We start from the raw sequence: 17,100 nt of genomic DNA on the forward strand, positions 1-17,100 counted from the left end.
GAATAAATACTGTTCTGTGACCTGTGTATTTTATTCTATATTTTTCTATATTTAGTCTATAACATATCTTGAAGTGATGCCTGGCCTTTTTTAGTTAGATAGTATTCTGTTACATGAATAAGCTATAGTTTACATAGTTATTCCTTTATTGTTGAGCATCTAGTTTCCAGTCCCCACCCCTTTTGGTACCATAACTATAATGCTGTAATAAGCATAAACATCTTGGCACATATACCTTTATGATATTAAGTAATCATTATGTTTTTTGAAACTTTTTTATAACCAAAGACATATGCAATTCCCAATCAGTCTTTCAGATCAGGATGAGATCATGACTATTACTGCATTGAGCTGAAGTAATTTTGGTCAAAAGCTTAAGAATGTGGTTATTTAGTTAGCCTGTTCTGCCTTATCTAGTAGACATATTTGATATTTGTTAGACTCTTTGAAATGCTGAAAAATAGTCTTCAGACCTTCCCCTGACCCCATGCACCTCATTACATGACTACCTTCAGTTCAGTTCAGTTCAGTCACTCAGTCGTATCTGACTCTTTGCAACCCCATGAATCGCAGCACGCCAGGCCTCCCTGTCCATCACCAACTCCCGGAGTTCACTCAGACTCACATCCATCGAGTCGGTGATGCCATCCAGACATCTCATCCTCTGTCGTCCCCTTCTCCTCCTGCCCCTAATCCCTCCCAGCATCAGAGTCTTTTCCAATGAGTCAACTCTTCGCATGAGGTGGCCAAAGTACTGGAGTTTCAGCTTTAGCATCATTCCTTCCAAAGAAATCCCAGGGCTGATCTCCTTCAGAATGGACTGGTTGGATCTCCTTGCAGTCCAAGGGACTCTCAAGAGTCTTCTTCAACACCACAGTTCAAAAGCATCAATTCTTTGGCTCTCAGCCTTCTTCACAGTCCAACTCTCACATCCATACATGACCACAGGAAAAACCATAGCCTTGACTAGACAGACCTTAGTCAGCAAAGTAATGTCTCTGCTTTTGAATATGCTGTCTAGGTTGCTCATAACTTTTCTTCCAAGGAGTAAGTGCCTTTTAATTTCATGGCTGCAATCACCATCTGCAGTGATTTTGGAGCCCCCAAAAATAAAGTCTGACACTGTTTTCACTGTTTCCCCATCTATTTCCCATGAAGTGATGGGACCAGATGCCATGATCTTCGTTTTCTGAATGTTGAGGTTTAAGTCAACTTTTTCACTCTCCACTTTCACTTTTATCAAGAGGCTTTTTAGCTCCTCTTTTTTCTGCCATAAGGGTGGTGTCATATGCATATCTGAGGTGATTGATATTTCTCCTGGCAATCTTGATTCCAGCTTGTGTTTCTTCCAGTCCAGCATTTCTCATGATGTACTCTGCATAGAAGTTAAATAAGCAGGGTGACAATATACAGCCTTGACATACTCCTTTTCTTATTTGGAACCAGTCTGTTGTTCCATGTCCAGTTCTGACTGTTGCTTCCTGACCCGCATACAGATTTCTCAAGAGGCAGGTCAGGTGGTCTGGTATTCCCATCTCTCTCAGAATTTTCCACAGTTTATTGTGATCCACACAGTCAAAGGCTTTGGCATAGTCAATAAAGCAGAAATAGATGTTTTTCTGGAACTCTCTTGCTTTTTCCATGATCCAGCGGATGTTGGCAATTTGATCTCTGGTTCCTCTGCCTTTTCTAAAATCAGCTTGAACATCAGGAAGTTCACGGTTCATGTATTGCTGAAGCCTGGCTTGGAGAATTTTGAGCATTACTTTACTAGCATGTGAGATGAGTGCAATTGCGTGGTAGTTTGACCTTAGAGAACATAAAATATCTGACCATGTTTGTGAGTGTATTCTACACACTTGTGTAACTTACAGGGAAATTAAAAATTTAATGAAAACCATAAGCAATTTGGCTGACTTAAAAAAATGTTTTTCTTTATTTTTAATTGAAGGATAATTACAATATTGTGTTGCTTTCTGTCAGATTGGTTGACTTTCTTAATAGACGTTTTGAATTTGCCTGACTGAACTGATTTACTTGATAAGCTTAATCAGCATGGCACCCCACTCCAGTACTCTTGCCTGGAAAATCCCATGGACTGAGGAGTCTGGTAGGCTGCAGTCAATGGGGTCACTGAGTTGGACGCGACTCAGTGACTTCACTTTCACTCTTCACTTTCATGCATTGGAGAAGGAAATGGCAACCCACTCCAGTGTTCTTGCCTGGAGAATCCCAGGGACGGGGGAGCCTGGTGGGCTGCTGTCTATGGGGTCGCACAGAGTCAGAAACAACTGAAGTGACTTAGCAGCAGCAGCAAATACAATAATATGTAGACTTAGCCTCATATGCCCAATATACTACTGATTTTATTATTTTCAATCGTAAATTTCATAACCCAGTAATTTTCATCTTTCAGAACTTTTTGAAAATTATAATTTTATTGGAAACTCTTAATAATTCTGACCTAGTGGAAATAACACTATAGTTTGAATCCTATACACAGGCCTGGGTTTGAATTCTGTTTATATTCTGATTAGTTGCTTGGTCTTGGGAAAAGCGTCTTATAGCTTTGAATCTCACATTCCTCACATGTAAAAAATGGCTCACGTGTTACACATTTTAACATGAAGGTTGAGAATTTATTCAATGATGTCTTTAAAAATACCTAGTTTATTGCTTGACATATTAGAGTCTTGTTGTTTTTATTAAGCTATTATTATTATTAGCTGATAAGCTGGCCATGGGTTTATATATTTAGAAAAGAGATGACTGAAATCAGAAGATGCCTCATTTGGCCCAGTAAGGAGTCTTGCTATGAGAATTAAAACGGTCTTTGCAGTGTCCCTTCATGAATAAAGTGGTTACTATTCCGGTCACTTTACTGAGACATTGTGAGATGAAGCAGGCTCCCACGGTAAAGCAGAGAGTCAGGTGTGGAACCGGAACTGCCATTCCAGTGGGGCTCACCTCAATACTTGGCTGTTAGACACACTACTTTTTTTTTAACCTCTATTTATTTATTTTTCCAAACTTTAAGCTTTTTATTTTATATTGGGGTATAGTGGATTAACAATGTCATGGTAGTTTCAGGTGAACAGTGAAGGGACTCAGGTCTCCATCTACATATATCCATTCTCCCCTAAACTCTCCCTCCCATCAGGCTGCCACATAACATTAAGCAGACTTCCACGTGCTGTACAATAGGTCTTGTTGGTTTTCCATTTTCAATATAGCAAGGCATACTACTTCTTTATAGGACAGTGCTCCTTTGGAACCCCCTTTAAAATATTGGAGTTGGAAGATGAGGTTGGTGACTGTGAAATGGCTGGAGGCAATCACCCTATCATCCACCTTATAGACCTATAGTGGCAGTCTACTTAGGTGAACATACTTAGACTCACAGTGCATCTAAATCTTTGAAATCCATGTGTGTGTGTGGGTGTGGGTGTGGGTGCATGTGTATGTGTGCATGTTCAGTCATGTCCGACTCTTTGTCAACTCCATGGACTGTAGTCCACTAGGCTCCTTTGTCAGTGCAATTTTCCAGGCAAGAGTACTGGAGTGGGTTGCCATTTCCTCTCCAGGAGATCTTACCCAACCAGGGACAGAACCCTTGTCTCTTGCGTCTTCTGTGTTGGCAGACAAATTTTTTTTTTACCACCTGGGTGCTTTAACTAGATGCTAATGTATTTTAGAGTTCTTTTAAGAAGAGTATGATTTTTCTTCTTCAAGTATAATCTTTTTAATTTGCATTTTTAATCTTTTGCATTGAATCTTGCAAACATCTCAAGTGATTCAAATCAGATAACATATCTTTTACTTCTAAAAAAGATTTTATTTATTTTAAAATATTTATTTATTTGGCTACAACAAAAATAGGTTTTAACTTAAGTTTGTGAACCAGCAGTGGTCAAGGAAGTAACTACACACACACACACAAACACACACACACAGATGTTTGCTTATTCCTCAAGCTTCAAGTCCAGCCCAATGTTTTACAAATAGCAAGTATTAAAGGGCTATTAATTAAGAACTAGGTTTGCAGAAAGACAACACTTGGACCAAGGCTTTATACTTGCAGACATCCTGGGCCTCAGATTCTTTAAGGGGTGATGGAATTTGCACCTCTGTGTTCTGGGGTTTAGAATGATGGTGGAGTGGATGGGAGGGAAGAACAGATAAAACTCTGTGGATCAACCTTGGGAAGAAGAACACTTGTATACATACCATTGCTTTGCAAATTGCTTTTTTCTTTTTCATTTTGGATTCTGAATCACATCGCATTGGCTAAGCGTTTCTTATCAAGCTCAGTGTGTACCACATTAGAAATCGGTAAGTATAAAACCTTAATGAGATGTTTTTTCTAAACCACTTTTCAAGATTTTATTGTGGTGCCCAAGAGGACCATTCCTGTGGAAACCATGCTGGTTTCTAGGGTCTCTAATGGGTGTGCTTCAAGGAAGCAGAGTCTAGTCACCCCCAATAAAAGTGGAACGTCACCTTAACTACCACTCTACTGTTTGGCTTGACTGCACATGGGGGTGTTTTTAGGACCAGAACAAATATGTCACCCTTCCTTTCAGGGTAGATTGTATCTTAAGAAAAATATATAATTTTTACTTTAAACTTAAGGCAGGAAATGTTTCTAAAACTAACCAGTAGACAGAACACTATAATCTAGCTTGTTGTATTTGCATAGTTTAGAGAAATTTTGGTCATATGTTACTTAAAATTTTAAGGAGTTGGCACCACCCAAACACAGAACAGATTAATTTCATGGTTTCTATATGCATTTGCACAAATTAAAATATCAATCCTTATTTGGTTTTTTGTTCCTCTTTCTTCAGTTAGTTCTATATGCAGAGCTGGTCATACACGGCTTTTAGCAGCGTTCCAGTTTCTTCTATAAGTTGTTATTGTATAGTTGAATTTCTTTATGTTCTCTATGTCAATGTCATGGAAATGCTGCTTGAACTATGAGTTAATTATGCTCTATTAGTTTGTCCCAGTAGCAAGTCCTGTATCTCCAGAGCTACAAAACTGTGAGAAAACTTTCTAAAGAATTATTCTTTTATATTGAAGAGTGAACATAAACTTCTTATGGATAGTACGAGATTTTTCTAGATCTAAACCTCAAACAAATGATTCTTAACTTTAATCTTTTTAAAAAAGAAAGCCAATTCTTGGTTAGAATATTTAATTTTACATTTTCAGTTCAGTCGTTTAGTTGTGTCCTACTCTTTGCGACCCCATGGACTGCAGCACACCAGGCCTCCCTGTCCACCACCAACTCCTGGAGTTTACCCAAACTCATCTCCATTGAGTCGGTGATGCCATCCAACCATCTCATCCTCTGTCGTTCCCTACTCCTCCTGCCTTCAATCTTTCCCAGCATCAGAGCTTGTCAAAAGAGTCAGTTCTTCGCATCATGTGGCCATAGTATTGGAGTTTCAACTTTAGCATCAGTCTTTCCAATTAATATTCAGGACTGATTTCCTTTAGGATTGACTGGTTTGATCTCCTTACAGTTGAAAGGACTCTCAAGAGTCTTCTCCAACACCACTGTTCAAAAGCATCAATTCTTTGGTGCTAAGCTTTCTTTATAGTCCAACTCTCAAATCCATCCATGACTACTAGACAAACCATAGCTTTGTCTAGAAGGACCTTTGTTGGCAAAGTATTGTCTCTGCTTTAATATGTTATCTAGGTTGGTCATAGCTTTTAAAAAAAATCTTACATTTTAATAACCTTTAAATAAGTTATTGATCTCACAAAGCATCCCAATAGTTAAATAATGGGCCCCCCAAATCAAATCCAGTGGCCTCAACTGATGGTAAGGAAATCAAACTTGGGAGGTTAGGTGAAAATTAACTTAGTCATCAGTAAAACCCATGCTCAGACAGTAAAGAATTTACCTGCATTCAATCCCTGGATTTGGAAGATCCCCTGGAAAAGGGAATGGCTACCCATTATAGTATTCTTGCCTGGAAAATTCCATAGACAAGAGGACACTGGTGGGCTACAGTCCACGGGGTCACAAAGAGTCAACGAGTCAAACATGAATGAGCAACTGACACTCTCACGTTCACTTTTTCAGTAAAAAAACACAGGTTTTACTGAGCCTAAAAACTAGTTATCTCGTTACTGCCCTTGCTATTTCCTCTAATAACGGCACTTTAGAGCCGGAGAAGTGTGTTCTTCAGTGATTCTTAGGGCAGAATAATTAGTGAACTATGCTTAGATACTTTCCCTACTTCACTTTCTCTATGTAATGTTTTTCTTCAGGTACTATTAAAATATTCTTTAAAAAGTACAATCACTTTATTAAACCAGATTTTCAATCATTCAACAACGTGTGTTTGGATCTATAGTAGGCATTATGAAGAGATGGAAGAATGAGTCAGTCTCCTATATGAACTACAAAATTTGGGAAAGAATAATGATTCTCTCTATAAAGTACTTTCACAAACATGATCTCCTTTGAGCCTGCCAGTGTTATAGAAAATCTTTTATGGTTACGGGAGGGTTTTTGGTGATAGTATTTTTTTCAAATTTTAAGTATATTTGATTTATAATATATTAGTTGCAAGTGTATATCTGAGTGATTCAATATTTTATAGGTTATGCTTCATTTAAAGCTATTACAGAATAATGGCTGTATTTCTCCATGCTGTTCAATATATCCTTGCTGCTTACCTATTTTAAACACAATAGTTTGTATCTCTTAATTCCATATCCCTCTCTTGCCCCTTCCCCTTCACTCTTCCCACTGGTAACCAATAACTAGTTTGTTTTCTATATGTGATGATATTATTTAACTAATATTTCAGTCATGTCTCTGTCTATTGGAAGAGAGAGTAGAAATTGTTAGGCTGGTTGACAAATAATTCATTCATTCATTCTCTCATGAGTCAACAAAAAAGATTTGGGTGCTGTATTCCAGATACTGTGCTAGTAACTGGGAAAACAGTTGGTATCAAACAGATAGCATACTACTCTCAGGAACTCAAGGCTGGTGGGAAAGTAAATAGTTTCACAAATGAGTAGATAATTATAAGGTCTGATAAACGCTATGAAGGAAAAGGATGGAATGCCATGGGAGAGTATTACGAGGAGACTTGATTTAGATTGGAGAATTAAAAGAGGTTTCTCCAAGGAGTAAAATTTCAGCTGAGAACTGGAGGATGCACAATGGTTAGGCAAAGAGTGGGGAAAGGACCACCTGTGAAACGGATGCAGGACAGAGGACAACTCCCTTCAGGTACTGATGAACATCAAGTCAGAGCTTGCAGGCCTGGGAGACAGGAGTGGAGCTGAAACTGGGAGGTGGTTACACAGCTTTGTGGTTGGGTTCCCAGTCTATGCAGCCATACAACACTCCTTCACTTATATGCTAGGTCGAATGTCACAGGAAGAGGATCTAAAGAGTTAAGATGTAGGAAGGCTGACACTGGTTATTGTTGGTTTCTTCTCTTATTGTTTTGATGCCATTGTCTGCCTGTTGCTCTGGGTGTTCTTCAAATCTGCAGCTGGACCGTACAGATCTTGCTTCTGTCAATTACCTGTTTCTGTAGTTACCTGGATTACATCAAGTTATGCCTGGATATTTGACAGCGCTAAAGCTCAGACTTGTACTAAGTCAGAAACCTGGAAGCAATAGTGGGTTTCTGCTCTAAAATAAGATTAAGTGGCAATTTTCTTCTTATTTTAACAAGGATGACTAGAGTAGTGCAAATCACTCATCAATAAGAGTATAAAGTCAGGTAACAAATTGTATCTTGGCATCTTTCTCCTGCCTCCTTCTCCTCTTTCCTCCCCTCCCTCTTTTTCTTCTTTCCTTCCTTTAGAAAACATGTACAGAGAAGTTCATAAAATGTAGATATTCTGTTTAATAATTATAGAGCACAATCTTCACACAATCTTTACCCAGGATACAAGATAGAATGTTCTAGCACTCCAAAGTCCCCAGGGGGTCCCTGCCCTAAGTAAGATCCTCCCTCCCTGCCAGAGATAATCACTACCCTATTGTGGTATCCTATTATGGGATTATGCTGCCCCCATACCTACATCTACCATACATCTGCAGAGTTTTACCAAGTTTACCTGGGTGGGAGCTACCTGATGCCAAAATGGTGACCCAGAAGAAATAACACTCTGAATAATCAGTGAAACCCAAATCCACAGAGTGACTGTAATCGCGATTAATTTCCTTGCCTTTCTTTATAATTTTACACCTGATTATGCAGGTTTAAAGAACATAGCTTGACTTTTCTTGGTTTGCAACTTTATTATATAAATGGAATTGGTCTTCCCAGGTGGCTCAGTGGTGAAGAATCTGCCTGCCAGTGTAAGAGATGCAGGAGACATGGGTTTAATCCCTGGGTCAGGAAGATCCCCTGGAGGAGGAAATAGCAACCCACTCCAGCATTCTTGCTTGGAGGATAGTACAGTGATCAGTTTATAAATTTACATTCATGCAATACGATCTACTGCCCACAATACACTTTTATTAAATAATCCTTTATAGCAATTTTCCCCTTCCAGTGAAAGTTTCTCTTTAGTATAGGACATAGTTTAGGGTCGATGCTGCTGTTGCTAAGTCGCTTCAGTCGTGTCCGACTCTGTGTGACCCCATAGACAGCAGCCCACCAGGCTCCCCCATCCCCGGGATTCTCAAGGCAAGAACACTGGAGTGGGTGGTCATTTCCCTCTCCAATGCATGAAAGTGAAAAGTGAAAGTCAAGTCACTCAGCATGTCTGACTCTTAGCGACCCCATGGACTGTAGCCCGACAGGCTCCTCCATCCACAGGATTTTCCAGGCAAGAGTACTGGAGTGGGGTGCCATTACCTTCATTCAGTTGTCATATCTCTTTAGTTTTCTCTAATCAGGGATAATTCCTTTTTTAAAAAATATAAAAATAACTTTTGTAATATATACATTTCCCTCAGTTCATTTCAGTTCAGTCACTCAGTCGTGTCCGACTCTTTGCGACCCCATGAATCGCAGCATGCCAGGCCTCCCTGTCCATCACTAACTCCCAGAGTTCGCTCAGACTCACGTCCATCGAGTCGGTGATGCCATCCAGCCATCTCGTCCTCTGTCGTCCCCTTCTTCTCCTGCCCCCAATCCCTCCCAGCATCAAAGTCTTTTCCAATGAGTCAACTCTTTGCATGAGGTGGCCAAAGTACTGGAGTTTCTGCTTTAGTATCATTCCTTCTAAAGAAATCCCAGGGTTGATCTCCTTCATAATGGACTGGTTGGATCTCCTTGCAGTCCAAGGGACTCTCAAGAGTCTTCTCCAATACCACAGTTCAAAAGCATCAATTCTTTGGCGCTCAGCTTTCTTCATAGTCCAACTCTCACATCCATACATGACTACTGCCTTGACTAGATGGACTTTTGTTGGCAAAGTAATGTCTCTGCTTTTCAATATGCTATCTAGGTTGGTCATAACTTTCCCTACTCCATTTTAAATAGAATTTTCCTCATTTTATGTTTGTTTGGTTCAACATTATTTCTTAAGATTTATCCATGCTGTATTTTTTGAAGTTTCTTCATTTTTATTGCTAAAATCATGTGTATAACATTTTAAACACATGGATGTAAATGTCACAGTTAATAATTATTTCACATGTGTGGTTATAACTTTTGTTAAATAAATTAACTGAACTATTGTAATACTGAATTTTCCTCTTTTGAGAAAAATTCCCACCAGTACATCTACAGAGTTGCACCCAGTTTACCTGGTGGAAGCTACCTGATGCCAAAACGGTGGCCCAGAAGAAATAAACACTCTCTGAATAATCAGGATTGCAAACCCAAACCCACAGAATGATTGTAATCACAATCCTAAGGCTTCAGTTTTAAGTATCTGTTCTGAAAAGACACAAAATTATCAGTCACTGAAGCCATTGAACCAGGATCAGGGGATATTAGGATGTGCAGTTAATTGGAAAATGACTAGTGATGGATAAACCTCAGAACTCTAATATCCAGGGATGCTTATGTGAGACTTTTAAAAATACTTTTAATCAAATGGGCTCAAATCCTTTTGGTTAAACCCTTTTCGTCAATTACAGGTTCTCTTTCTACTCAAACCAACCAGAATTCATATGTTATTTGCCTTGCCTCCATCAAGATAGTCTTTCTCATGTTGAAGAGTGATCGTCTTTGTTGATACTTCCCTTTGAAGTCGGTACAGGGTTGCAGTACATGACGACTTTTACGATAATAACCTTACATTCAAGCCAAAAGAATTCCAAAAACTAATCTGGTTCCAGGAAGTGGTTTTAACTTTCATTCTTCCATGTTCAAATTCTATATTTATCTGTCACTTGCTTTAAAAAAGGTAGATGCTTGTACATTTAATATGTGTATTTCCAGCTTCTCTGGAACTCTAGCTTTCTTTGTAATTCAATTGATTCAGATTTTGGGTTCATAGACAATATTTCCTTCTTTCTGGACTAGATACCTCTCCTTAAGAAATTGATTACTGATGATTAGAAACAAAGTCTGGCGCAGTGCTAGGTAACTCTGACTTGATCCTAACAAAGGTATTGACTGGATTGAGAGATAAATGGAAGGCAGAAGATTATTGTAGCATTTTGGTCATACATAAAAGATTTTGATTTAATGATATATTAGAACTTTGATTATCTTTAGAGATTCTGGAGAGAATTAATAATAATATAAATTGCTGGAGAGAAAAAATAATACAGGTATCTTTTCGCAGTGGGGTGAAAGAAGAAGTAAAACATTGTAATTTGAAGACAGCAGTTGGGCAGGCAAAAGGGTTTCCAGGTCCGCAGATGACTCATATTGGGAATAATGAGATGTAAGTTTTGAACAATGCGGCTATACAAAAGTATCAGATTTCAAGAAAGTAAATTTTGGGGAATTAAGAAATCTGGTGAATAAGGTGCAATAAGAGGAAGTATAAAATTCACGAACATGAAAGCAGCTGAAGAATCTTTTGAGACACCATAATTAAAGCTCAAAGAACCGCAAGCCTTCTGAAAAAAAAAAAGAGAAGAAGAATGTGGGACTTAACAAAAATAGTATGTGCATAACACACTGGGGAAAGCAAGGAGAGTTGTGTAAAGATCTGAGAAAGAGAAACAAATCATTACAGAACGGTTGTCTTGTTTGCTAAATGGAAATGATGGGGGAGCTGGGGAGGGCTGCACAAAAGAGAAATGAACATAGAAAATTCTTTGAAGACTGATAAAAAAATGGACAGAAAGAACAAAAGCTGGGCATTTTTAGTCATTGGTGATGGTTGGGGAAAAGGGTGGTAAAACAAGTTTTAATCAAGAATAGAAAAGGAATTAAAAATAAAAAGATAAGTTTCAGAGAAGAAAAGCTTAAAATTGCTAAAATGATTGATTTTAAGCAATCAGTTTACCTCTTCAAAGGAGAAAGTAAATGAACAACTGGGAACAATTAAATTGTAGCTTAATAAATAAATTACGAACTTTCTAGATTTGGTTAGATGAATGATTCAAGTGCATAAAGCCGTGAAGTAGAGGATTTGGAGAAAAGTTCACGAAGATTCCTTCAGTCCAAAGAAACAAATGGTTTGGGTCTAAAAGAGACCTAAGAGCAGAATCAGCATGGAGAAAGCCATTTGGAAGGAAGCGGGAAACGGGGCATTTTCCCTTGTGATTGAATAAAATAGATGAATACACAGATAAACAGAAAGACATGTAAATAGAATATACAAACCAATTGTTTTTCTTTGTGATGAAATTAATGCCACTCAACATTTGTTGTATTCTCCTTCCTGGTTAGATATTACTCATCTTTAAGCTTTCTGTAATGCTCACTCTCAGAGATATAACCATCAGAGGAAGAATGAGGAGCAGGTGATAGAATCTGGATGGCTGAAAGAAGTCAAATATTATTGAGGAGCCTGGTGGGCTACAGTCCATGGGATCACAAACAGTCAGATGTGACTGAGTGACTAACACACACACAAACACACACACATGACCACGGATCCTGTGGTGTGTGCCAACATGTCACCTAAAATGCCAGCAGAACCAATCACACCTCAGCAGCCACATCTTCAAGGGAGGAGCTCAGACAGCAAATCTGCAGCAAGTCTCTTGGGGAGATTTAGGGATGGGAACAAATTTCTACATGGATGAATGCTATACCTGAGGAAGGCTGAAGAGTTACCTTTAGAAAATGTGTCAATTACTGAATCAGATTCATGTTATTGGATTGAGCTAAGAGTTTCTTCACTAACCAGACTGATGTGTATTCATGAGGAAAGCCAACCACAGAAATAAAGGAGTCATATTCATCTGAGGGTGAGCAAGACAGATCGTGCTGTGCCAGGGGCTGCTTGAAACAGGTGTATTATCTCTGTTCACAGCTAACTTCTTGCCTTGAAATTAGTTTTCAGGTGAAACAAATTTAACTTCCTGAGGCAGGAATGATAGTTTCTTGAAGCAAAAGGTCGCAGTGGAAAATGTGGTTTTAGTAAGGACGTCTCTACCCATGGGCTTCCCTGGTGGCTTAGACGGTAAAGCATCTGCCTGCAATGTGGGAGACCCAGGTTCCATCCCTGGGTTGGGAAGATCCCCTGGAGAAGGAAACGGCAATCCACTCCAATACTCTTGTCTGGAAAATCCCGTGCATGGAGGAGCCTGGTAGGCTACAGTCCAGATGGTCACAAAGAGTTGGACACGACTGAGCAACATCATTTTCACTTTTTCTCTACTCATCTTCATGAGACTGGAAGGCTAGGAGAGACCTCCAAGATCATCAAACCTGTTTCACGTATTGTCCAGATGAGGCTGGGTGTTTAAGTAGTCTGTGCTAGGTCTTACTGATAGGTAGAAGAGAGGCTGAGTCTTGAGCTAGGACTCCAGCCTTAGAATAGTGTGTCAACTCTACTAGGCTGAATCTGCATTCTTATTTTTTTAAAAATTATTTTTAATTAGAGCATGATTGCTTTATAATGTTGTATTGATTTCTGCCATACAACAACGTGAATCAGCCATAAGTATAGATGTGTTTCCTCCCTCTTGAACCTGCCTCCCATCACCACTCCATCCCACCCCTGTACACTGGGTTGAGCTCCCTGTGTTATAGAGCAACTTCCCACTAGCTATTTTACATATGGTAATATATATGTTTCAGTGTTATTCTCTCAATTTATCCTACCTTCTCCTTCCCCTGCTGTGTTCACAAATCTGTTCTCTGTGTCTGTGTCTCTACTCCTGCCCTGCAAATAGGTTCACCAGTACCATTTTTCTAGATTATGCATTCTTTGATTTTCATGTTCTGTAGACCAAGACTTGAGGTCATGGACTTGGTTATGATTTCTCTTGGCATTATATCCCAGTATGTGAAGTATGTGAACTGTGCATTTGAAATAAACTAGCTACTAGGATCTGTTGACAGTGTGTACCCAAAATAGACTTGTGCAATGAAATTAATGCTGTGCAAAATCCTCAGTCCTTTTAAGAATGTTTCTCTGTAAACTCTTTGGAAAACAACCCTCTTTAAAAAAATCAAGTTCAGTCATCACCATTCCAGTTTGGAGAATTCTTTATCTATTAATGTTTTTACAGGGCATAAATTAAAATGCATAAAATAATTGCTATTATTTTCCCACACCACTGAATGGGAAATTAATAGAGTCTAGGTTAGAAAAGGACTTCCCAGTTGGCACTAGTGGTAAAAAAAAACCTGTCTGCCAATGCAGGAGACATAAGAGATGTGGGTTTGATCCCTGGGTCAGGAAGATCCCCTGGAGAAGGAAATGGCAACCCACTCCAATATTCTTGCCTGGGAAATCCCATGGACAGAGGAGCCTGGCAGGCTACAGTCCACAGGGTTGCAAAGAGCTGGGCATGATTGAAATGACTTAACATGCAGAGTTGAAAATGATATAACATGATGCAAACCTACTTTTTAAAGAAAATGAATATAGCAACTGCATACAGTTCTGTATTTGGAAATTCATTAAATTCATTCATACCCCAGTGAGTCTATATCCACTCATGTACACAAAGACAGAGTAGTCTTCCTAAAAGAAGTAAGTCAGATGGAATTGTAGGATGAGGGAAATAGAATGGGGGAGAAGATCAGTGATTGAAAATTGAATAACCAGCTAGGACAAAGGAAATACTAATACATATTTGTAGAGGAAACTTTGAAATTCTCATGAAATGAAGCTTCTCTGGCCTATTTAACCCCTATTCTCAGAGGCTGGAATTTCAAAATGATTTATGCAGAGAGTATTACATCTAGTTAGGGATCTTCCTTATGTTTCTGTGCCTTTGTGCAGACCTGACAAGCATATGCCTATGATACCTGGCAATGTCACTCACTACCTCTCCTGGCTATCATGTTCTAAGTTGGTGAAGGAGATTTCCTTCCCAACCATGACAATAGCTTCTGTAACATCTGAGGTCTAATGAACAACACTGATATATGGAGTCTTCATGGCCTGTGTAATGCTAGTGGTAAAGAACTGGCCTACTCATGCAGGAGATGTCAGAGACATGGATTCAATCCTGGGTTGGGAAGATCCCTTGGAGGAGGGCATTACAATCCACTCCAGTATTCTTGTCTGGAGAATCCCATGAACAGAGGAGCCTGGTGGGCTACAGTCCATACGGTCACAAAGAGTTGGTCACAACTGAAGTGACTTATCAGGTATGTGGCCTATGAAGAGTTGATCACACTGGAAATGAGTTTCACTAAGGAACCATCATAAAGACAACTCCAGTAACACTATAGTTGTTTCTCTCTAGGCAAGGAACAGGAAGTACAGAGTATGATGAGACTTTCTGGCCGCCCATCTCTGGACTCATGGAAACTCTAACTTGCAGAAAAGCCAAGGAAAGCCTTCTTCTACTCAAAGCTTGCCAAACGTGAAATGAAAACACGGTGGCACAAGTGGAAGGAGCCTTGTAACTCTCTTAACTATTTCTTGCCTGAACTTCCGGAAAAGGTTTATGCAAATGCTAATGAATACATACAACTATATCTATGGATATAACTACTTTTCTCTCCATACCTGTTCTTTTCTTTGCTTATACAAATGAGATTGTTGCTGTTCAGTCACTCAATTGTGTCTGACTCTTTGGGACCCCACGGACTGCAGCATGCCAGGCTTCCTTGTCCTTCTCCATCTCCCAGAGCTTGCTCAAACTCACGTCCGTTGAGTCAGTGATGCCATGCAACCGTCTTGTTTTCTGTCATCCTCTTTTCCTCCTGCCTTCAATCTTTCCCAGAATCACAGGCTTTTCTAATGAGTCAGCTCTTCTCATCAGGAGGCCAAAATATTGTAATTTCAGCTTCAGCATCAGTGCTTACAATGAATATTCAGGATTGGTTTCCTTTAGGATTGACTGGTTTGATCTCTTTGTAGTAAAAGGACTCTCAAGAGTCTTCTCCAGCACCACAGTTCAAAAGCATCAATTCTTCAGCATTCAGCTTTCTTTATGGTCCAACTTATGCATCCATCCTACTGGAAAAACCATAGCTTTGATTATACCGACTTTTGTTGGCAAGTAGTATCTCTGCTTTTAAATATGCTGTCTAGTGATTACAGACTACATATTTCCTGTATTTTGATCTTAGGAGTTTTTTTGAAATAACATATATAAATCTAATTACCCTCTTTTAATAGCTGCTCAACATTCTGCTGTAAAGAGGTATCATAATTTTTTGGTACAATTAATTTTTTTTTAGAATTTTGGTATACATTCATCTGTTAATTCAGGAGACTATATCCATTGTAATTGTTGAGTCAAAAGCATGCATACTTAGAATTTTGATAGATATTGCCAAACTGTTCTCTCAAAATGTTGCACTATTTTATATGTTCATCAACAATCAATGAAAAAACCTGTCCTCCAAAGCTATCAGACATGTACAACTTTCATTAAAGTTCTATGCATTTATAAACTTTTATTATATAATTGAGAAAATAAAAGAATCCCACTGTTTTGACTTGCATATATTTAACTATGTGTAAAATTAAGCATCTTTTACATATTTTTTGGCTATTTGTATTTCATCTTCTTTGAACCACCCATTGATCATATTTTTATATCAAATTGTTCATTGTTTTTACTGATGGTGGAAAATCTTGCCTTTTTTTTTTCATTTGTTTTTTGAGCTATGTATCTATCTCCTACCTACATACACGCATAAACATTTCCCTTTAGATGTTTCAAACTTTTTCTTTATGCCTGGTACATTTTGTGGAATGCTAGAAAGTTTTTAGGATTAGTGAACTTCAAAACTGGATTTAAGTTCAATTTTAGTTCGATTTTTTTCTTTGTGTTTTGTAGTTTTTCTAAAATGAAGCATTCGCGGACTTCTCCAACCAATGCCAATTTGATAAAGTTCTAGAGTTGAAGCTCTGTAGAGATGCAGAATGAAAATATCCATCCCTTTTGGGAATGCTGATTAAATTCATAAAGAAAGGGATGCTGCTTTTCTTCCACAAGAGAGAACTCCTCTTTTCTACAGGGGGAAAGGAGTTGGGCATAAAGATTATCATGCTTAACTCTACAAAGAAACATTCAGCAAAGGATTTGCCATCTGAACTTGAGAAAATTTTCAGTATTCCCTCAAGGAAGAATGGCTTGTTCCCAGATGGCAAAATGGGGACAGCAGCATTATTCAGGGTGAAGAAGGTCTCTGTCATACGTCAGGTTTACATACCAGGAAAATATAGGGTATAGTGAGAGACTTACATAGTTGGATATATTCTCATAAGAGCTAATATAAAAAGTTTAAATGTGCTGTGACTACCACCAGGCAACAAACACACATACTCATCCATATTACTCAAACTCATTAAATAACATACAATTTATATAAATAACATACAATTTATATAAATAACAAAAATGTCGAAATTTTATGATTTTTCTTACCTTAACATAGTTGTTTCTGAGCTTTAATAAGGAATTAGTGGGACATCTAAGATGTTGGAACAAAGACAAGGGCTATGAAAGTGAAAGTGAAGTCACTCAGTCGTGTCCGACTCTTTGCAACCCCATGGACTGTAGCCTACCGGGCTCCTCAGTCCATGGGATTTTCCAGGCAAGAATACTGGAGTGGG

This window comes from Capra hircus, chromosome 2 (genome assembly GCF_001704415.2).
Source record: "Capra hircus breed San Clemente chromosome 2, ASM170441v1, whole genome shotgun sequence".
Taxonomy (NCBI): Eukaryota; Metazoa; Chordata; class Mammalia; order Artiodactyla; family Bovidae; genus Capra; species Capra hircus.